Below are 23358 nucleotides of genomic sequence, written 5' to 3'. Positions count from 1 at the left end.
AAAAGGTAGAACAGTGAAACTGCCACTAGGGGCTAATTGGTTGGACGTCCGCAACTCTTCCCAGAACGTGGATCTCGGATGCTGTCTGCTCTGTAAAGTAGAACAGATGGTGATCTGTGGCATCTCTGCCGAAAGACCACAAGCACGCGCAAGTGTTTCGGAGCACACCGTTCGTCACACATTGTTAACATGGTGAGACAGTCTGCATGCGACCTTTAGTAGTAGGTGAAGACACGTTGACAGCTGCCAAAGCCCTACATCCCTTTATGTTTGATGTCTTCCCGGTGGCGATGTCATCTTTCAGCAGTATAATTCTCGTGTCTTGGAGACAGAACCGTACTACAGTGGTTTGAAGAGCATTATAGTAAACTCACGTTGATGTCTCAGTGACAAAATGACTGATGCAAATCCTATGGTGGCCATGTGGGTCGTTATCCGTCGCCATCACCGCTACTCAACTCAGCGGCCCGTCATTTACGCGAATTATATGACCTACGCGTAGATATGTAATGCCACATACCACCAGAAACCTACCACCAAACTGTCAGCTACCTGATACATAGAATCAGCGATGTATTTCATTCCAAAGACGGATAAACAAGCTTTTAAGCAGGTTGTTACAATGCTTTGGCTCATCAGTGTATAACGAGATGTGTAGAGCCTGACTCGAAAACACAAGACGATATTAAGTGGCTACAAATTAGGCAATCAAATAATCTAAGAATTCAATCTAAGTTAAGAAATTGAAGAAAAAATAATTTATAAGAAAGATCCAAATCGGAAGGTCAAAGAAGCAAGACCAAAGTTCGACCAAAGAGCCCAGAGTTCAGGGCATGTGCTCTAAAAATTTGAAGAAACAAGTACCAATAAAACAAAATGAAGCCTTGGAAAAAATGGCTGAAGCACCTAAAACAGATTCACCATACTCGGATGAACCAAACTATTACGACCACTGCCGCCCGCGATATTGAGTACCGTTGGTGGCGTTGAGACATCGTGACACGGCAGTGAATACGTATTAGAGGAACGATTGAGGAAGGGTTCTAGCGACGATATGGGCCACAAATAGCGAAATACACTGGAATAAGCGACTTCAACAAAGAGCTGATTGGTCCGGCATCTGGGAACGAGCAGCTTGGAAACGGCGAGTCTGGTCGGCTGTTTGCCGATCATTTACGAAAAGTGGTTGAAGGACGGTGGGATCACCGTTACGCGACGAGGATTTGCACCACAGAAAGTGGAGGTCCGAGTATTGCCCTTTAAAACAAGTCAGGCGACATTCTGTCGTGGATCTGACGGCAGAGTCGGGCTGAAGTGTTTCAGAGCACAACATTCAGCGCACCTTGTTCAGTATGGGACTGCAGTAGATGGGCACTACGTGTTCCCAGGGTAACCCGACGGAGTCGTCAGTTACGACTGCAGTGGGCGTGGGCTCCTCGACATTGGATTTTGGGTCAATGGGAATGTGTCGCATGGTCGTACGAAACAGGATTTGGTTACATAGGTCGATGGTCGCGTACGGATACGCCGTCATCCATTCGGAAGGCTGTTCAAAATATTCGCTGCGCTACGGACACAGACCGATGGGGCGCAGTATTACGCTATGGAGTATGTTTACCTGACCTTACGTCGGTCCTTTGATGCTTTATTTATTTAGTCTTCATAATAACAGCCTATGATTTAAAAGGGTAAAACAGGCCATACAAATCACATTTCCTTGGATAGTAATAAGTTACGTATTCATTACTTATTTGTTATACTTAATTTAAAGAAAAAGAGATAAAAAACTACAACTATTTCTACTGCTACAAACCTACATTAAAACTCTGAACCAATTACCAAGCTATTAATCTACTTCAAAGACTACAGAATTTGTTCTCTGTTTGTTCATTTATTTTGGTGCATTTAACTTTTAGATGGTTGTTTCCGCTACTGAATCCGCCCTTATACTACTCCGGTCAACAGCAATAGTATGCTGGATTCCTTAGACACCGGGCAGCACGACAGCAGCGTTTCCACTGTAGCGAATAATTCCAGCCGTCACTGTTACTTCTTTAAGTCTACCCTTCCATGATCACTTGCATCAATGTAATGTAGATTCTTGGTACAGTATTTCATTTGGTGATCACCGACCTTAGTGTCCGCCCCCGGTAGCTGAGTGGTCAGCGCGACAGAATTTCAATCCTCAGGTCCTGGGTTCGACTCCCGGCTGGATAGGAGATTTTCTCCGCTCAAGGACTGGGTATTGTGTGGCCGAGCAGTTCTAGCCGCTTCAGTCTGGAACCGCACGACCGCTACGATCGCAGGTTCGAATCCAGCCTTGGGCAGGGATGTGTGTGATGTCCTTAGGTTAGTTAAGTAGTTCTAAGTTCTAGGGAACTGATGACCTCAGATGTTAAGTCCCATAGTGCTCAGAGCCATTTGACTGGTTGTTTTGTTGTCCTAATCATCATCATTTCATCCCCATCGACGCGCAAGTCGGCGAAGTGGCGTCAAATCGAAAGACTTGCACCCGGCGAACGGTCTGCCCGACGGGAGGCTCTAGTCACACGACATTTTTTTACCGACCTTAGTTATCTTTCGCCATCTGAAATAGTATGTTGTGTAGCCTGGATGGCAGCATGATCACTTATGGCTGAATGCCTTGTGAAGTCTTCTGGATATTGCGGCTGCAGTGTCGTCCAAAATGCGCCAGGTCGACTCGATCCTTAGTGCTGCTTTGGGATGCAATATCCTTAATGCCTGACGTCCATTGCCCGTTGCATCTTTATAGAACGAACACTCCCTCATTGTGTTTTCTGGTGTGCCCACACTGCCGCAGGTGGAGCTATCATTCATTTTTCTTCTGAATTTTTTATAGAAACGTGGCATAAGGTCATGGCCTGTCACGTTTAGCAGTCCACACTATGGCTTAATAAATCACATTTTCAATCTCTCCCTGATGTTAGAGAGAAATTCGTATGTTCTCCTGTCTGAAGTGTCCCATACCACACTTGTAATATGCGATCTTTTATTGCCTTTTTCGAACTGGCCTCAGTTCCCAGCACCCTTCTTACTTCCATTTCATTGCCTTTTTTTAACCAGTAAAAGGCTCCCCTTTTCCTAATTTCCAAGTCCGATGGGCATATTCCTAGAATTAATGACAAAGCATCAATCGGAGTAGTGCAGTACGCACCCTTTGATCTTAGTAGCACGCCTCGTTGAACTTCTCTCACTATTGAGGCTGGCTTCACTAACTGCGGCCTATGAGCCCTAACTCTCGCACCATATCCTGCGGTTGGTGCTAATATTGACTGGTGGTAGCAATCGCAGACATCGTGATAGTTGAGGACTACGTGACCATTGTAATAAATCACTTGTATCTCTTCGTGCCTCTTTATCCCCGATGACGATGACATTTCCTAGTAGGATAACTGTACATATAACAAGGCTTGAATCGTGCTACAGTAATTTGAGGAGCACGATAATGAACTCTCGTTGATGTCTTGGACACGAATTTCGCCTCATCTCAACAACAAGAAACATATCTGAGAGCTGTAGGGTGCCAGCTCCGCTCCAACACACCACCGGCCCTCAACTTACCGGGATTACGTTAACTCTGTGTAGAAATTTGATGCCACATACCTCTGTAGACCAACAAACGGCTTTCTGAATCCATGCGACATAAAATCCTTGCTTTATTGGTTTCCAGAAGTGGGCCAACTTGGCGTTAACCTGGTGGTCATAGTGTTCTAGATTACCAATGTAAATCAAGCAGGAGTGTCCTCAAACGGAAGATGTGCCGATGAACAGCTATTGCTCCTTTCTCATGGCTCTAATCCTTCGCAAGTTTAGATACATGTGTTGCTAGGTTCTTCGACTTGACACACTTTAGAAAATTTAACCGAATAAAGGTATGATTCAATGTCACCCGTTGGAAATAACAAAGGAAGTGAATCAGCTTGCGGTAAACTTGTCAGTCCAAAAGCAGTATACCTGAAGAAGTTTACTCTATTCTCGCCGAATTGAGACGGTTACCAAGACTAGATGCGGTCTTACACGGTATTAGTGTGATGTCTTCCACCAGAGACTAATTTTTGTCCTTCGTGCAACCTGGTAGAACAAGCATAATCCGACTTCCAATGCTCTCTGCCAGTAAAGTCGTGGATAAACACAACCGCAAGGAAGTTATACGTTAGACAATGTCATTTTACTTAAGCAAATGTCAGTCATGGTACCATCAAGATTGAAATTGCGCAGTGCTCGTTCTCAAACTGTTCTTCTACAGTTGATGACTACTTCTGGGTAAGAACAACCTTGAATCTGTCGTTAAATTGCCGTCAAACCCAACATGAGCCGTAAATTCGCTACACAAAACCACATTATAAATCTCGCACTCTGTCAGGGGTGAGGGCGCTCTTGGCATTCGTAGCGTACTCTGGATGCCGGAAGACATCATTCACCAAGTATCCTGCAAAATTAACCAACCCCTAGTGTGCTGGAATATGTCCAGCAAATAACTGACGACGCATATTGCAAGTGCCACTCTGAGTGGAAGAGGTTGTCACAGGAGAGGAATTCGTAGCGGGCTGCATCGAACCAGTCAGAAACCTGATGAAACCCTCTCCCCCCCCCCCCCCCTTGCCACCAAAAAAAGTGTGTCACACAGTATGAAATGATTTTTTACTAAATACCACTTTCATACACTATCGAATGGCCTTGTATCGACGTTTCGCATGTTACATGAGAACGTCTACCTTTGTCTGTATTATTTATGACTAGTGGGAATATACAGAGTTTTAAATACAAAATACTACTTTCATTTGATTACATAACTACAACTATTTACCAGTTACATAACGTTGCAGCGTCAAAAGAATGTTCTGAATAGCGAGAAGACCTGTCGAGGACAGATGAGTGGTGCGGGAACTTTCAAGTGATCCTGGACGTAAATAAATGAAACGAGCTGCGCATACATAGGAGAAGAAAACCTCTGCCGTACAATTACAAAATTGGTGACAACTCACCGGAAAGAGTAACTACTGTAAAATACCTGCGAGTAAACCTGTGAAGCGACATTAAAAGGAATGACTTACATCCTGTTGCTGTTATGCAGAGCATTGGGCTTCGACGAAGCTCCGCAAGCGTACTGAGGGCGAGGCTCTTCAACGTTGCATACGTTTTCCGCTCCTTCTTGGCCTCTTCCTCCACTGTCTCCCTCATTGGTGTCCTTCGTCTTCCCCGTTTCCTTCTTCCCTGTAGGTGCCAGCAGAGAGTTTGTCTCTTTACAGCATCCCACCTTTTTCTGGGAGTGTGTCTGACCCACTTCCACGTCCTTCTCTTGATTTGGATGGCGATAGGTTATTCTCTCGTTTGATTACACCTTCTCACATTCTGCGTGGAGTCTGTTGTTTAAAGTCGTGTCTCCCTACCACTTTCGCGCAACGACGCTCTGAGCGTGTTTTTTAGGGAATTGACTAGTTTGAACCTGGGACCTGTTGCTGGTAAGGAGACTCCAGACCACACATGACATGTAGAGTTCAGAAGAGTTCAGTGAGACTAGCGATGATATAACCAAATACTTAATGATTTCAGCGTCAGCTCCACTGCACTCCCTGTAAAAGACTCTTAATACTAACTAAATTTAGTGGAAGGGGTTCAAGGCTTTCCTATTTTTAGTTAGCTGGTAAAATAACGTCGAAAAAGCAGTTAAGTTTACCATTGGAAATCTTATTCTACTCACAAAACATTGTTTATAAATTGCACTATTGATAAAAGGAAATGTTTTAATACAGGATGGTAAAAACCAACTGCGTTCAACAAAAATGTGAACGAATATTTCCTGAATGGGTTTCCGAATTCTACAATGGATCGAAGGATGACCTATGCCATATTACATCTATAATCTAGGTTTAAATTAAGTTTCACAAAAGAGAAAACTATCAAAATGGTCTACAGTGACCCTCAATTATCTTTAATTACTTATCTAACTTGTCGTAAATTACAGTGGCTGATGTGGCTTCTCAATAATTATATAACAGAAAAATCATCACATTTCAGATTTTAACTTACGTAGCAAATGTGAATACCATGAGCTTCAACTGACGATGGACACTAGTATTACGTAAAAAGGGGATGTAACAGATGAGACTTCTGCAGTTCTGAGTGAAGCCTTATGCGCTCAAAAATGCGGCATCGCGTGAGTTCATTACCTTGTCGGTTTTCGTCAGGAGGCGGCGGCCGGAGCAGCTCCACACACCTCGCCGTCTCGGAAGCAACTCTCTCCTAACTTCTCCTTACTACAATTTACCGAAGTTGGTTTAAAAAAAAAAACTATCTGGCTGTGTTTTCATCTGACCAATCAGGGTCTCAATGTTAACCTTAAGCTCCGCCTACGAAAATTCTGTCCATCCAATGAGAAACGTTATACTTTTCGTGGTGGGGCAATGTTTTTAAAGTTTGCAACGTAACAGAGACGCGAAAAAGTTTCACGCTAAAACTTGCGGCTGGTGTGGCCCTTTTCGTGTTATCGTAAGATCTATACTGTTCTTCTGGAGGGCTCTAGCTTTTAACATGGGCTGGGGGGGTAGTGCTGTTGGCCACGTGGGTGCCCGTCCCTTAGCGTAGGGCCTTCCAGCTTAACACGGTTCTGTTCTCGGCTTCTGTTCTCGTTTCTCCCCTCGGAACTGCGTCTGTCTCACGGTGGGAAGGTATGACATGCTTTTAGGCATTCTTGTGTTAGTCTGTGGTATTCCATTTGCTCACTCGTTACCTGTATTACTTTGGTTAATTTAATGTCACGATTTATTCGGAGCTATGTGACATACCACTGGATTTGCTTATCATGTCAGGGTTTTCATGGAAGGTGTTGGATTTGCCTGACACCTTACAACCTTCTAAAGAAGACAATATTAAAATTGTCGAAACCAAGATAAAGAATTCCCGTAAACCTATATTTGCAACTGGTTGACTTATTTTCCTTTTTTTCCCAACTTCTCCAAGTTTACTGTCGTGCGGTTGTAGAATCTATACACATGTTTAAGATTCTATCGGCGATATCATTTATATTGTGAACGATAACATTTATAACTCATTTTCTCTAGTTATCTCCGACAAAGCATTCGTGCCTCTTGGCTCATTCGAAATAATTGACTCACGCATGTAGCTGCGTCGAACAGGTAGTCCATAAAGAGGCGGATAACTGTTCTTTATGCTTGAGACCAGGATTGAATTCTTATTAGAAGGCAAAATATGACGGATACTGGAGATACGTTAACAAGAAAACCCTGAATTTACTTGTAACTACTCAATTCTACTGCAACACTCAAATGTATCCGTATATTCTCTTATTTCAGTGGATTTTCTGGTATATCGCCAAGAGAATACAGGAACTGGGCATACATATGGAAACACCACTGAAGTAGAAGCATCATCACAAATGTAGATGCTAGTCTAGCCTGCAGGTTAAGTGGTTATATTTGACTACGAACATCACCCGTGCAATGTCCTCAATACGTTGTCAGTCATGGTCAGAATAGCGTTGCGCGTGGTTTTGAATACTTTGCGTCGGAGCTAAGCGACTTCGAAGAGGTGCAAAGTGTTGGTGTTCGTATGGTGGATACCTTCGTAACCAACGTAGCCGAAGTTGTTTGGTGTTTCAAATAGCAGGTCTGCACTGAAGCGCCAAAGAACCTAGTATAGGCATGCGTATTCAAATACAGAGATATGTAAACAGGCAGAACACGTCGCTGCGTTCGGCAACGCCTATAAAAGACAACAAGTGTCTGGCGCAATTGTTAGATCGGTTACTGCTGCTAAAATGGCAGGTTACCAAGATTTAAGTGAGTTTTAACGTGGTGTTATAGTCGGCGCACGAGAGATGGGACACAGCATCTCTGAGGTAGCGATGAAGTGGTGAATTTCCCATACGACCATTCCACGAGGGTACCGTGAATATCAGGAATCTGGTGAAAAATCAAATCTCCGTCACCGCTGCGGCCGGAAAAAGCTCCTGCAAGAACAGGACCAACGACAACTGAAGAGAATCGTTCAACGTGACAGAAGTGCAACCCTTCCGCAAATTGCTGCAGATTTCAGTGCTGGGCCATCAACAAGTGTCAGCCTGCGAACCATGCAACGAGACATCATCGATATGGGCTTTCAGAGCCGAAAGACCACTCCTGTTCCCTTGATGACTGCACAACACAAAGCAGCCTCGACTGGGCCTATCAACACAAAAATTGGACTGTTGACTGGAAACATGTTGCCTGGTCGGACAAGTCTCGTTTCTAATTGTATCGAGCAGATGGACGTGTACGGATATGAAGAGAACCTCATGAATCCATGGACCCTGCGTGTCAGCAGGGCACTGTTCAAGCTGCTGGAGGCTCTGTAATGGCGTGTAACGTGTGCAGTTGGAGTGATTTGGGACCCCTGATGCGTCTAGATACAACTCTGAAAGTAACACGTACGTAAGCATCCTGTCGGATCACCTGCATCCATTCATGTCCATTGTGCATTCCGTAGGACTTGGGCAATTCCAACAGGACAATTCGACCCTCCACACGTCCAGAATTGCCACAGAGCAGCTCCAGCAACACTTTAAACATTTCCACTGGCCACCAATCTTCCCAGATATGAAAATTATTGAGCATATCTGGGATTCCTTGCAACGTAAATCTCCACCCATTTGTACGCCTACGGATTTTATCGACAGCCCTGCAGGTTTCATGGCATCAGTTCCCTCCAGCACTTCTTCGGACATTAGTCGAGTCCATCCTACGTCATGTTGTGGAACTTCGGCATGCTTGCGGGGGCCCTACGGTATTAGGCAGGTGTACCAGTTCTTTCGTTTTTCAGTGTATATCGCATACAGGGAAAGTGGAATATCATCATCTGCTAAGTCACAATGCAGACGAAAGTGTATGTTGAGTGATCGTGACAGACGAAGAAAAAGAAGAGGACGGTGGCTGCAAAAGACACTGCAGAACTCAATGTCACGCTTGAGAACACTGTCAGCACCAAAACAACATGAAGAGGCCTCCAGAAGTACGAAATTTCAGGGCGATCTGGAACTCCAAAAGCACTCGTCAGTGACGAAAATGCCAGCAACAGGAAAACTTGGAGTCTAACCCATTTAACCTGGACTATGGAGTAATGGAAGAAAGTCGTTTGGTTGTATAGGTCTTGTCGCTGCTGCTCACTGTTTCCACCTGGCCGCGTTTACGTTATGAAAGGGCATTCGGTTATGATTTGGGGAGTCATGTCGTGGTATTACATGGGCAGCATGGATTCCCAGCAAGTTCGTATTACGGCCAAGGGTTATGTGACCATTTCGGTTGTTCAGATCCATATCATGGTACAATGTTTGTGCCCCAAAGGTAATGCTGCATTCGCGAAGCTCGCATCGTCCCGGACTAATTTTGTGAGTAGAAGGGTGAATTTTTCCATCTCCCCTGACAACCAGGGTCCGGATCTCAATATTACTGAGCCTTTATGATGTGATTTGGAGAGAAGGGCGCATGATCGCTACCCACCTCCATCACCGTCACCTGAATTTGCCACTGTTTTGCACGAAGTATGACATTACATTCCGATGAAAACCGTACATGAATTAATTCTAACATGGGCTTGACATATGTATCAACTATGGCGACTTTACAGCGCAACATCTGAATATCATCAGTATATGGGAAGGATCATACTCGTCTGTCAGCTTATTCTCCATACAACCCAACTGCGTACATAGTACCATTTTTACCATGAATATTGAACTTTGGAATCAACCCATTGCGCGTATTCTCCTGCAATAAGCACAGTAAAGTCACTACCTGGATGCAGGCTGACATCTACTCGTTTAGATCGACACGCTGTAATGTGGGTGTGCTCATCCATCAGTCCTGGTACCACAGGTTCTGGGGCACAACTCACTGCTGGAACAATAACAGACAATAAGTTTATATTCGAACAGAAATTTAATAATAATAGTAATAATTGTACCATTATTAGATACTTACTTTCCGCCTTATTTCTCTTTTGCCTGGAGGCACTGGCTAGTCCTTGCTGCTGGTGCGTCATCATCGTCTTTCTATGAAGTAGAGAGCTCGAATGAGGGAGGCTTGAGCTGCTGGATTCATAATAAGAAGAAGGGGTTGGAGCGTTCCAGTCCTATTAGTCCACTGTGTTTTCTGTGCTCTCACTGACTGGGAGGTGTTTACCGCCATTTTTATGTCTCATGACACAATTGCCTAATACTTGCGGTGATTCCTCTGGGTGACTTTCATCAGTTCCCAGTGGGCCCCTGGAAGAGAAGGGGAGTGGGGTGGCCTTGAATATAAGTCGCCCAAGTGGTTAATAAGACATAACACGGATAGCATGACACCGGATGTGATAAGATTGTTATCTGAGCCAGAACGTAACACTGCTATCCTACTGAGTGTGTATTCTGATGAGGCGCAGTTCAATCTCAATGGTACAGTAAGTCACTGCAAGTGTGTCTTCTAGTCCGACCCACATTCGCATGTCAGTGTTGACAAAGATGATTTATTGATGTGGGTTATCTTATTGGGTTTGACTGGGCAATTTCAATAAGATAGCGCCTCCCCCCCCCCCCCCCCCAATCATAATGGTGTCAGCGAACACTTCGAAGAAAATCTTTCTGCATAACGGGTAGGCAGCAGAAGAGGTGTCGTCGAGTATCCATTCTCCAGACTTAACGACTCTGGACTTTTACCCACAGGGAACACTAAAGGGCATCGTTTATTGACAAAAAGCACACACTTTGTATGAGCTTCAAGAACGTACTGGCTTGCCTGTGCATAGATGCAGCTGGACACGTTGCTGTCAGTAGTTCGAGCAGCAGTTCTGCGGCATCATCTGTGTATGGATGACCACTTCGAACACTTGTACTGACTCCAGTAACCTGATATTTAAGCTACAATTTTACCAAAAATGAGACGTTTCCATCTGTTAATTTCGAATTTACAAGCAACGAAAGAGTGTTGACATATTTTGGACTACTCTGTATGTCGATGATAGAACTTCAGTTTGCATACTCTTTCCAACAAACGCTCCGCTATCTCGATGTAGTTACTCATTTTCCTCATTACAATTTCAGCATGCCCACGAGAAGGACATTCTGCTGTGTGTGACCATCTAATGATCGAATGGTACTTATTCTACTGTCCATTCAAAATTACTTGATAGCTGACATCTCTCACTTGCCGCTACGATGTCACACTGACTGCGAGCAGTAGGGAGACAAAGTGGGCACGAGTACAATTTGTTAGTGCAGGCTGCCTACATCAGGAGCAACTAAGCACTCTGGGGCAAAGCTAGTGTTCTAGTTTGATTGATAGGTTATGGCCCCCTGGTGTTAATCCATCCATTTGATTGAGAGGTTATGACCCCCTAGGGATAATCCTTCATTTTGACTGACAGGTCATTAATCTATTGTTCCCCCACCCTCCCGCCTCCCTCTCCTCCTCTCAACCCCTCAGAAAACCTCCAACCCTCCCCCTCCCCCTCACTGATACAGTTACACTTTCAGGCCCGAGTTACTCGAATAGCCCCTCCCACTCATATCAATTTCATTGACTACTTCATTAATATGATCAATTAATGAAACCCTTCCCGCCTGGTAAGCCCCCCCCCCCCCAAACCCTTCCCTGATCTCCCCTTCCCCTACCTCGAAATTGGCGGCTATGTGGTGGAAAGGAAGGATCCCTTGAAAAGAAATTCATTTGCATGGCAAATGGTATATATTTTATTTGTTAAAACTCTGTCTGCAGAGGTTGAATCTCTATTGCTCACCATTCTCCGCTGTTTTGGAAGAGGCAGGTGTTGTAAAGAAGTAATTAAATCGATTGCTTTTCTGTTTATCCCAATCGCACAAGGAATACAGTCATGAAACACCAATCACACGTAATTATGCTTTTAAAAATCTTTCAATAGCGAAGAACACTCGGTCCACTGGACCATGCCCAATGCCGGCTCACGCCACCGCACAGGCAACTCGCTTGAGGTTCTGCAAAGTGACGTGCCAGACACCTGTCCAGGAGTAACCACTAGGGGCTGTGACTGACAAACTGGATATCGTGCTAATCCTGGGACAAAAGCACCCGTGAAACTCTCTTTGAAATACGTGCACTTTGTTTACGTCTCTGATGCATGCGAGATGTCTTCCTTCCCAGGCAAATTCCTGACTATGGATTCCGTCATGGGCTCTAAGCTGTTATGTGTGGTGTTGAGAAAAGATCTCACGACTAGAAATCGAATTACATAACATAGGATGTACCGTTTATTTATAAAACTCAATATTCAGGGGCTGGATCTTACATTAATTTTGCGGGAAAAGATCTCGTCCAGCAACTACATGTCCTAATTAAATCAGAGGAACATGCCCATCCTGATTCGACACATTCCTCTAGACAAATAAAGACTTATGTGACATACTCCACTCCCCTGCTGCACCTTGGGCATAAAATCGAGTCTTCAGTTTCATAGGTACAGTGATTCTAAGTCAGCGACAGGTGTTTGTGAGGTACTGCAATCCCTGTGTACACATCAGCTTGACAGATGTGTTTATGGAGTTAGTGGTGGCATGACGTTTAATTTCACATTTCAAACACTGCTGCTATGCAATTGTCTCTTTCTTTGTAAGAGGCATTCTCCATTACTAACGGTCATTTTATATATGACTGATGCGAGCATAGTATAATATATAATTTCTAAACCACGGTCGGATTGAACAGTGGTCGCTATACACCTCTGGAAAGCTATATTGTGCACGTATCACAAAGAATGTTTTAAGGAAGTCGTCTTTGTCATTTTACAGCAAAGAATTATGAGCAAAAGAGATCCAACCGCTGCAAACTGAATTTTTTAAAATAAACAATATACCCTTTGCTATGTAATGGAATTTCCTGTCATGAAATCCTTTCTCTCCACCACATAGTCTCCAGTTTCCAGGTAGGAGAGGGAGAGAGGGAGGGGAGAGTTAAGGACATTTACCAGAGGGGGAGGAGCTATTTAATCGATCAATTTAATTAAGTAGTCAGACAAATTGATAAAAGTAAGAAGGGGCTATTCGAATAATTTAGGCCTGAAAGTGAACCTATATCAGTGAGAGGGAGTGGTGAGCGTTGGAGGTTTCTTGGGGGGTTGGGAGTAGGAAGGGGAGGGGAAATGGTTGGGGAACAATAGATTAAGGACCTGTCAATGAAATGGAAGGATTATCCCCAGGGGTCATAACCTCTCAGTCAAAAGTATGGATTATCCCCAGGGGTCCATAATGTGTCAATCAAAAGAGAGCAATAGGTTTGCCCATAAATGAATACTTTCCCCTGATGTAGGCAACCTGGACTTACAAATTGTGCTTGTACCCACTTTGTCCCCCTACTGCCGGCTGCTGCTCTGCTATAGGTAGCACACAAACACGGCAAGTCACTTCACAAAAGCATTAATGTTTAATGTGGAGCAATGTCGAAAGTGGCCTTCGCACGTTATGTAGAAAACGCAAAATGTTCTGTCGACAGCTGAGTTTAAGTGACCAATGACTGAAATGCGGCAGGAGCCGTGACAAACTCATGCCTTAAGGTAACCACGATGTTGGTGATGTATCTGAGGAAGCGAAGGTCAACAGTCTGTCGCAGAACGAAAACCACAATCGCTATGTTCATGGCTATTAAAGCTAACGTCTGCGGGGAAACTCAAATCAGAAAAAGTTCTTTCAGCGCTAACAGCAAACAGTAATTTCTTGCTATCACTGGTAGCCTGAAAGTATCCTCCCACTGGCTACACGAGCTGCCGCGTTGCCAAACGATGAGCAGTCCTTGTTGGCACTTCGTTGAAGCTTACAGGCGACACAAGCTGATTCTAGAGGGAAAAAGAATGATAGGTAGAAAAATAAGAGCAAATAAGAAAGTGATGAAAATGACGTGGCAAAGAATTTGAAATAAAAAATTACATTTTAACCAATTAATTGAATAAAAAATGGTAACCAAACCCTTTTAATTAGATTTAGAAATTAAAAAAATGTTCAATGCGTTTGATGAGATTCGTGCCTAAGACATTAACACGGCAAGTTAAAACGCTAATCATTGTGCTACATTACAACAACGAGTCAAGCCGTTATATTTTTGTCTGTCATTACCCAGTCGCAATGATAATCGCAGCCTCCAAAAACTCGGTTTCATGAAATGTTGTTCGAAGCCGATCTAACGTAAGCCAGTCTCTGTGATTATGATAACCGCATATGTGACGGTGAATCGCGTCTTGCAGCGGAAGCATCCAGTAGTGTTTTGCTACTGCTGTCTATAAAACGTGTGTGTTTCATTAGCATCGTTACGTGCTTGTGCCGTGGTTATCATGCATGATTAAATACGAAATAGAAGTGCCGGACCCACTATTCGGGATCCAAACACGTCAAAGAAGAAAGCAGGACGAGGAATCGGAAACGAACTGAGCAGTTTTGTGGCAGTTTGGCAACGGCGAACGGTTCGGGCGTGACGATGAGCGCTCTGATTGGAAGAAACCAGCTCCAACGCGTGAACTGCGAACTATTCGTCGTGCGCTCTGATTGGAGGAAACCAATTCTAATGCGTGAACTGTCAACTATCAACTAATTAGTATGTATTTTTACACACCTGGACTAAAAGTTCTTTCGCTCACATTTAACTGCTGAGTGTTTCACCAACATGTCTCACCGAACTTAGTTATACTGGAATATGTTGACAGGTTGACATATTCGCAATCATCTGAGTAAATTACACCCACCATGTCGATTTATAAGTACCATTCGAAATCAGCATTTGTGTGATATGCTTGATTAATAGTTCATGCAACAAACACACTACTGCGAGTATATGAGTTTTAGATGTTGCAGACTCTTGCACTTACGGAAAGCAGCTCCGTAATCTGATGTTGGCAACAACAGTCCTGGAAATAATTCGCACTGAATAACCGTATAGTAATAATATTACTTTCTATAAAACTTATGTGCACGTTCATAAGGACAAAAGTAGATCAAATGGATTGTATCTAAGCTGGCCGTAGGTTGTGTTCCAAAAATGAACAGCACAGAGACAGAAGTGATGACACTTTCTGCAAGACCTGACCATCACTTTGCTGGACACTGCTCAAGTACGTACCGTGCAAGCTGCTACTGATTTGTTTGACTGATGGGGTTGCTACGTGCTATACCACCTACTCCACTCCCCTGACTTAAGCCCTGGTGAGTTCATCTCGATTTCTAAACAGAAAGTAACACTTCACGGCATTCGCTTTTGACCTTCTACCACTTCGTCGGGCAATAGACCGCGCCGCTCAAACTCTCAACACAACTGGCACTGCTAATAGTATCCTCCGACTTCCACATCGCTGGCAACGGGTTATATACAATGCTGATTACTTCTTTGAAGGCCAGTAAAACTTTGAAACACGTATCTATTCTGTACGAGCTGCAAATAAATAGTTGCCACTATTAGAGTTCCAACCCTCGTATGTCTTAGGAGGGCGATGCGGGATTAATTGGAAGGAAAAAAATCAATAAAAGGTAGAGTGAATAGCTATGGCAGATGAGAGCTTACGGAAACAAACATGACGTCCTTATGTCATACATCATTTTAACATGTGGAACTTCCTGGCAGATTAAAACTGTGTGCCGGACCGAGACTCGAACTTCTGTATCTCTTTGCCTTTGCAAAGGTCCCGAGTTCGAGTCTCGGTCCGGCACACAGTTTTAATCTGCCAGAAACTTTCATATCAGCGCACACTCCGCTGCAGAGTGAAAATCTCATTCTGATTTTAATATGTGTTGCTATACAGGGTGTTACAAAAAGGTACGGCCGAACTTTTTTTGGAAACATTCCTCCCACACAAAGAAAGAAAATATGTTATGTGGACATGTGTCCGGAAACGCTTACTTTCCATGTTAGAGCTCGTTTTATTACTTCTCTTCAAATCACATTAATCATGGAATGGAAGCACACAGCAACAGAACGTACCAGCGTGACTTCAAACACTTTGTTACAGGAAATGTTGAAAATGTCCTCCGCATACATGCATCCACCGTCCGTCGCATGGAATCCCTGATGCACTGATGCAGCCCTGGAGAATGGCGCATTGTATCACAGCCGTCCACAATACGAGCACGAAGAGTCTCTACATTTGGTACCGGGGTTGCGTAGACAAGAGCTTTCAAATGCCCCCATAAATGAAATAATACACAATGCTGGTGACTTCTTTGAAGGCTAGTAAAACTTAGAAAGACGTATCTGTTCTGTACGAGCTGCAAATAAATAGTTGCCACTATTACTGTTCCAACCCTCGTATGTCTTAGGAGGGAGATTAGGGATTAATTGGAAGGAAAAAAATCAATTAAAGGTAGAGTAAATAGCTATGGGAGATGAGAGCTTACGGAAACAAACATGACGTCCTTACGTTATATATCATTTTAATATGTGAAATTTCCTGGCGGATTAAAACTGTGTGCCGGCACACAGTTTCAATCTGCCAGAAACTTTCATATCAGCGCACACTCCGCTGCAGAGTGAAAACCTCATTCTGTTCTTCAATGAAAATGCTCGCCATACTATTAAGTTTATCAGTGTCTAATGGACTCCAGTATTTAGTCACCGATTTGCTCTATATGCCACGCGGAAGTACTGTCTTTTCTCATACACAAAATGACTTAAAAATCCGTACTTTCTAAAAAACACACCGGAATAAATATGCCTTCACTTTAAAACACTTTTGGAACATGTAACACTGGCAATTTATAACTTCCTTTGGAGTTCATACTACACGCGGCGGTGCCATTGAAAGGGTGGGCTCCGACTGCTTAGACTGCTGTAAGCATTCTGTATCTCCAAGAGAAAAGACGCGTGAAGAACACTCCGTTCTGACTGGTGAGTTTTCTTTAAGGCCAATAAAAAAACATTTATGTGTCGTTGTACTTACTATTAAATACAGCGTCACCAGTGTTTTTAATAGTAATGACAACGACATATAAAAGTGTCAGCTCATTTTAGTTTGACATGGCCTAATAGCCATAACATCTTCACTTGATAATGGCGTAAGGCCGAAATTGCAATCGTGAAATAAAGAAAGTGTTACAGTCACTGGCGTAAATATGATGTCCTTTATAAAGAAATTTCGGTGTTTCCAGACGTGAATACTAGCATTCACCCGGAGTATTCACTCAGTTATGTGGATAGGACAATTTGACCACTCATTACCGACTTCGTTGGGATATTTTCTGCACAAGAAGTTCGTAAGTATCCACATACGGGGTGAGGAGACTGCACTTATATGGTTCAGGATGTACATAAAAAAAACCACAGAGGCGAGGCGACAGAGCGAAATAGAGTTTAGCTGTCAATCCCACATGTTTACCTCTATTTTTCTGATAGCAACCACACTCACAGTACAGGCTGTGTTAGGGCTGGACTTTTTATACAAATATGGAGCTGTACTGGATTTAGAGGATTCTTATGCCAGAATGATGAAGAAAGGAGAAGATATTCGAATATCATTTGATTAGGGAATAGGTACTGAGAAACCACTCAGTGTCTAAACCTTTTGGTTGAGGAGGAGGATGTCAGTGGTGAAGAGTACTGGTGTAAGATAGGGGAGACATATTAAGGGGGTAAACAAGAGAAGAGTGTAGAGGAAGTGATAGATGATAAAGTTTCCCGCAGAGGAAACAGAACCACGACGACAGTTACGCAAGATGTTACTTAAAGGCAGAAACGTGTTCTCAGAGCCACCTGACCCTATTTACAATCTACAGTATAGGTTCAAGGTCAAGCCACATAATACTTTTTCTGCCCATACATATCCCATATCCACTGCCTAGCGTGCTCAGGTTGGGAAAGAATAAAAAGAGATGCTGGAATTAGGAATAATTTCATCTGCCATTAGTTCCTACAATAGCAATATACACTTGTTAGCAAAGAAGGGGAGTTCAGTAAAGCTCTCCCTTGACTCACACCAACCCAATCAACTAATTGAAACAGAAACAGATAAACCAGAAACTCTAGACGAACTACTCCAGAGGCTCCATGGAGTGAAAGTACTCACCTTCGTTGACATCAAATGTAATTACTGACAAATTTGACTCCTAACATTAGGTAGAAAATATACGGCTTTCCTTTGTTTCAGGTGGGGTAAAATTTTAGACAGTTACCATTTGGGTTAAATGTATTGTTGGCATCATTCCTCAGGGCTGTCGACACAGTATTGCCGGAGAAGCTTGTAATGGTACTTGAATTACGTAACCATTACGGCACCTCACCTCAGCCTCTCGATACCAGCAATATTCTACTTTGCTTCTGTAAAATAGTTAACATATTTCTGTGACAACATTCAGATTTGATTTCATTAATGTAGAGGTACTTTGATACATCTATATGTTTATATTGCAATGATATTATTCTTATGTGTATTCTTTCTTTTGTCACTATGAACTTTGACATACTTGTAACTCTGATTTTTGGGCGAGTAAGCAGTTATTAGAGAGTCAAGTCTTGGTCGTCATGATGAAAGGACGCAAATTGTAGTCAGTTTACAAAATGTGAACTTTAACAGTGAGGAAGATATTTTCAAGTATGTTTTATATTGTGAAGTGATGTTGCAACAAAAGTAATAAAAAAGAAGTGTAACTTAAATTTGGAGTGCTGATTACTTTTTTACGTCACCATTGTTCTGACTTGCAAAAGTTTAACCTTCAAGAATGGTTTATGAAACACATCTATAAAATGTATGATGAGATAAAAGAAATTATTCAGGTACTGAAGGGAGACGAAAATTTAATAGTCATGGGTGACTCGAATTCGAGAGTAGGAAAAGGAAGAGAAGGAAACGTAGTAGGTGATTATGGATTGAGGCTAAGAAATGAAAGAGGAAGCCCCCTGGTAGAATTTTGCACAGAGCATAACTTAATCATAGCTAACACTTGGTTCAAGAATCATGAAAGAAGGCTGTACACATGGAAGTTCCCTAGATAGACCAGAAGGTTTCAGATATATTATATAATGGTAAGACAGAGATTTAGGAACCAGGTTTTAAATTGTAAGACATTTCCAGGGCAGATGTGGACTCTGATCACAATCTATTGGTTATGAACTGTAGATTAAAACTGAAGAAACTGCAAAAAGGTGGGAATTTAAGGAGATGGGACCCGGATAAACTGAAAGAACCAGAGGTTGTACAGAGTTTCAGTGAGAGCGTAAGGGAACAACTGACAGGAATGGGGGAAAGAAATACAGTGGAAGAAGAATGGGTAGCTTTGAGGAATGAAATAGTGCAGGCAGCAGAGGATCAAGTAGGTAAAAAGACGAGGGCTAGTAGAAATCCTTGGGTAACAGAAGAGATACTGAATTTAGTTGATGAAAGGAGAAAATACAAAAATGCAGTAAGTGAAGCAGGCAAAAAGGAATACAAACGTCTCAAAAATGAGATCGACAGGAAGTGCAAAATGGCTAGGCAGGGATGGCTAGAGGACAAATGTAAGGATGTAGAGGCTTATCTCAAGAGGGGCAAGATAGATACTGCCTACAGGAAAATTAAAGATACCTTTGGATAAAAGAAAACCTTTTGCATGAATATCAAGGGCTCAGATGGAAACTCAATTGTAAGCAAAGAAGGGAAAGGAGAAAGTTGGAAGGAGTACATAGAGGGTCTATACAGGGGCGATGTTCTTGAGGACAATATTATGGAAATGGAAGAGGATGTAGATGAAGATGAAATAGGAGATATGATACTGCGTGAAGAGTTTGACAGAGCACTGAAAGACCTAAGCCGAAACAAGGCCCCGGGAGTAGACAACATTCCATTAGAACTACTGACATCCTTGGGAGAGCCAGTCCTGACAAAACTCTACTATCTGGTGAGCAAGATGTATGAGACAGGCAAAATTCCCTCAGACTTCAAGAAGAATATAATAATTCCAATCCCAAAGAAAGCAGGTGTTGAGAGGTGTGAAAATTACCGAACTATCAGTTTAATAAGTCACAGCTGCAAAACACTAACGCGGATTCTTTACAGACGTGTGGAAAAACTGGTTGAAGCCGACCTCGGGGAAGATCAGTTTGGATTCCGTAGAAATGTTGGAACACGAGAGGCAATACTGACCCTACGACTTATCTTAGAAGAAAGATTAAGGAAAGGTAAACCTACGTTTCTAGCATTTGTAGACTTAGAGAAAGCTTTTGACAATGTTGACTGGAATACTCTCTTTCAAATTCTGAAGGTGGCAGGGGTAAAATACAGGGAGCGAAAGGCTATTTACAATTTGTACAGAAACCAGATGGCAGTTATAAGAGTCGAGGGGCATGAAAGGGAAGCAGTGGTTGGGAAGGGAGTGAGACAGGGTTGTAGCATCTCCCCGATGTTATTCAATCTGTATATTGAGCAAGCAGTAAAGGAAACAAAAGAAAATTTTGGAGTAGGAATTAAAATCCATGGAGAAGAAATAAAAACTTTGAGGTTCGCCGATAACACTGTAATTCTGTCACAGACAGCAAAGGACTTGGAAGAGCAGTTGAATGGAATGGACAGTGTCTTGAAAAGAGGGAATAAGATGAACATCAACAAAAGCAAAACGAAGATAATGGAATGTAGTCGAATTAAGTCGGGTGATGCTAAGGGAATTAATTAGGAAATGAGACACTTAAAGTAGTAAAGGAGCTTTGCTATTTGGGGAGCAAAATAACTGATGATGGTCAAAGTAGAGAGGAAATTTGTTAACATCGAGTATTGATTTAAGTGTCAGGAAGTCGTTTCTGAAAGTATTTGTATGGAAAGTAGCCATGTATGGAAGTGAAACGTGGACGACAAATAGTTTAGACAAGAAGAGAATAGAAGCTTTCGAAATGTGGTGCTACAGAACAATGCTGAAGATTAGATGGGTAGATCACATAACTAATGAGGAGGTATTGAATAGAATTGGGGAGAAGAGGAGTTTGTGGCACAACTTTACTAAAAGAAGGGATCGGTTGGTAGGACATGTTCTGAGGCATCAAGGGATCACCAATTTAGTACTGGAGGGCAGCGTGGAGGGTAAAAATCGTAGAGGGAGACCAAGAGATGAATATACTAAACAGATTCAAAAGGATGTAGGCTGCAGTAGGTACTGGGAGATGAAGAAGCTTGCACAGGATAGAGTAGCATGGAGAAAAAATGGCTCTGAGCACTATGGGACTTATGATCTCAGGTCATCAGTCCCCTAGAACTTAGAACAACTTAAACCTAACTAACCTAAGGACATCACACACATCCATGCCCGAGGTAGGCTGAAGCGCCTAGAACTGCTCGGCCACCAGCGGCCGGCAGTAGCATGGAGAGCTGCATCAAACCAGTCTCAGGACTGAAGACCACAACAACAACAACAATCTATAAAACTTTTGAATATCGCAGAATATCACCTAGACTTCTTTGCATCCGAGCTTCGAATCATCACTACCTAGCTTTTCGACGACTGAGCCATGAGTTCACAACGAGACCAGCGTGGGAAACACGAAAAGATGAGTGCCTAGTTTATCCATTATTTCATGAAATGACTTTATTAACTGTGCTCTAGTGACACCTGCCACATAATATAACTTTGTTGTTGCCCGAAAATGCAATATTTAGCAGCGTTAGCAACACTGCAATCATAATTAATTTTTGACCTTTGTTGTGGTACGGTTGTTAGAAGCTGCACAGGCGTATTACATTTTACATATATGATGCTCTGGTTGCAGAAGAGTCATGGGTTGAAAACAACAATAAAGTATATGCCTTGCTGGATATGCTTAAAAGCGAAATGTAAGTGTGAATTTGAGGAAATCCGAATCGGGAAAAAACGAGTTGCACTTCCTTGGACATGTAGTCTAGAAATGAGCACTTCGTTCTAACCTACTGTAATTCTCTGTAAGGGATTTTGTTCAAAATTACATGCATGAAAATGTATCTACAAGGATGTATTACAAATTCATGATTATTATTTCATGTCATTCAGTTCACGGTTAGCTGTTTTCTCTTCATCCCCACAACTTCCCTTGTCCCAATGACTGCACTTATTTCAAATACTGGCATTACTAAAAACTATGAAATTGCGAAAGTTTTTGTATGGGTCCTCTGGTCATCTTTCAAATGCACTCGACTTACTGTTCTTAGTTTGCAAGTGCACAAGGTAATTACGGACATAGAGCCATACAACAGCACCAGCAGAAGGATGTAGGTATTGATTTTATGTCACAAGAGGATAACATTCACTTCATGACACGTTTGTATGAATTACTATTGTGGTCCTTTTTGCTCTTCCCCTAATACCAAAGTCCATTGATGTAATCGCTCATGATTGCTCATTACACACAGGCAGTGGTTATCAGAGCCACGGCGGATTGATGTACTGTGACTGACATGTAGGAAGCCTATAGCTCCATCATACAGATGAACGCTGTTGAGATAAACATAGCACTGAAAATGTAGCAAATGGTCAGCAACTGACAGTTGGGGAGTAATGTATAACCACACTGCGCCAGTAGTCCCTCTGGTTCACGGATATCTTTTCAGTATAAATAATTTTGCTTTTTAGTATATAGTGCTGCTATTATGAACAACACATAGTTGATTATAAAATTCATGGTCAGATTGATGTTTTATAGTAGTACATACCAAACAAAAACTGTGAATGGAAGCATAGCGACCTAGATTTATTACTTTGCTTTTAACAACTTATTAGAGTGGGAACTGTTTTAATCCTTATTTCCTTCCATTTCATATTTTGTTGGATCCTTAATTTTTAGTGAACATTGTGACTATTTGTAAGATGAAAAAAAGAGGTGCCCTACATACGAGTATGGAACAACTTCTGGCCGCAATATGCATTTATTTAAATCATAGCACTGACCTTTACTTTTAGAACATGACACATCCACTTGGGAAGCGAGCTTGAGGACTGAACACCGGGTGTAAGGGTCTGCCGATGTTTAAGGTTGTGCTTATTATAGTAGAGAAAAAATAATTTGTAAATATTTCTTAAATAGTTATTATAACTATGTTCTGGGAATCGTTTGATCACAGGATGGCCTGATAAGGGTGCTTGATGCCGAAACCTATAGCCAGTAGGAAAATAAAAACGCCACTGTTGGCCAAAGTAAATAATGCGCTGGAGGGAAAAAATTGACGCACCAAAGTATAATTCATGTAGAACAATGAAATTTCGGAGATACATTCGCCTGGGTAACATATGATCACAGGATAGCGTAAGTGCGAGGTAAGCTGTTGCAAATGTGAAATGCTGGTACGTTAACAAACAGTGTAATCGCCAAGGTGTTGACTGCAAGGATGTAAACGTGCAAGCATTGTGTTTTACAGGTGCCGAATGTCAGTTTA

Source organism: Schistocerca americana, chromosome 2, assembly GCF_021461395.2.
Source record: "Schistocerca americana isolate TAMUIC-IGC-003095 chromosome 2, iqSchAmer2.1, whole genome shotgun sequence".
Classification (NCBI taxonomy): Eukaryota; Metazoa; Arthropoda; class Insecta; order Orthoptera; family Acrididae; genus Schistocerca; species Schistocerca americana.
Note: the sequence above shows the minus strand (reverse complement) of the source record.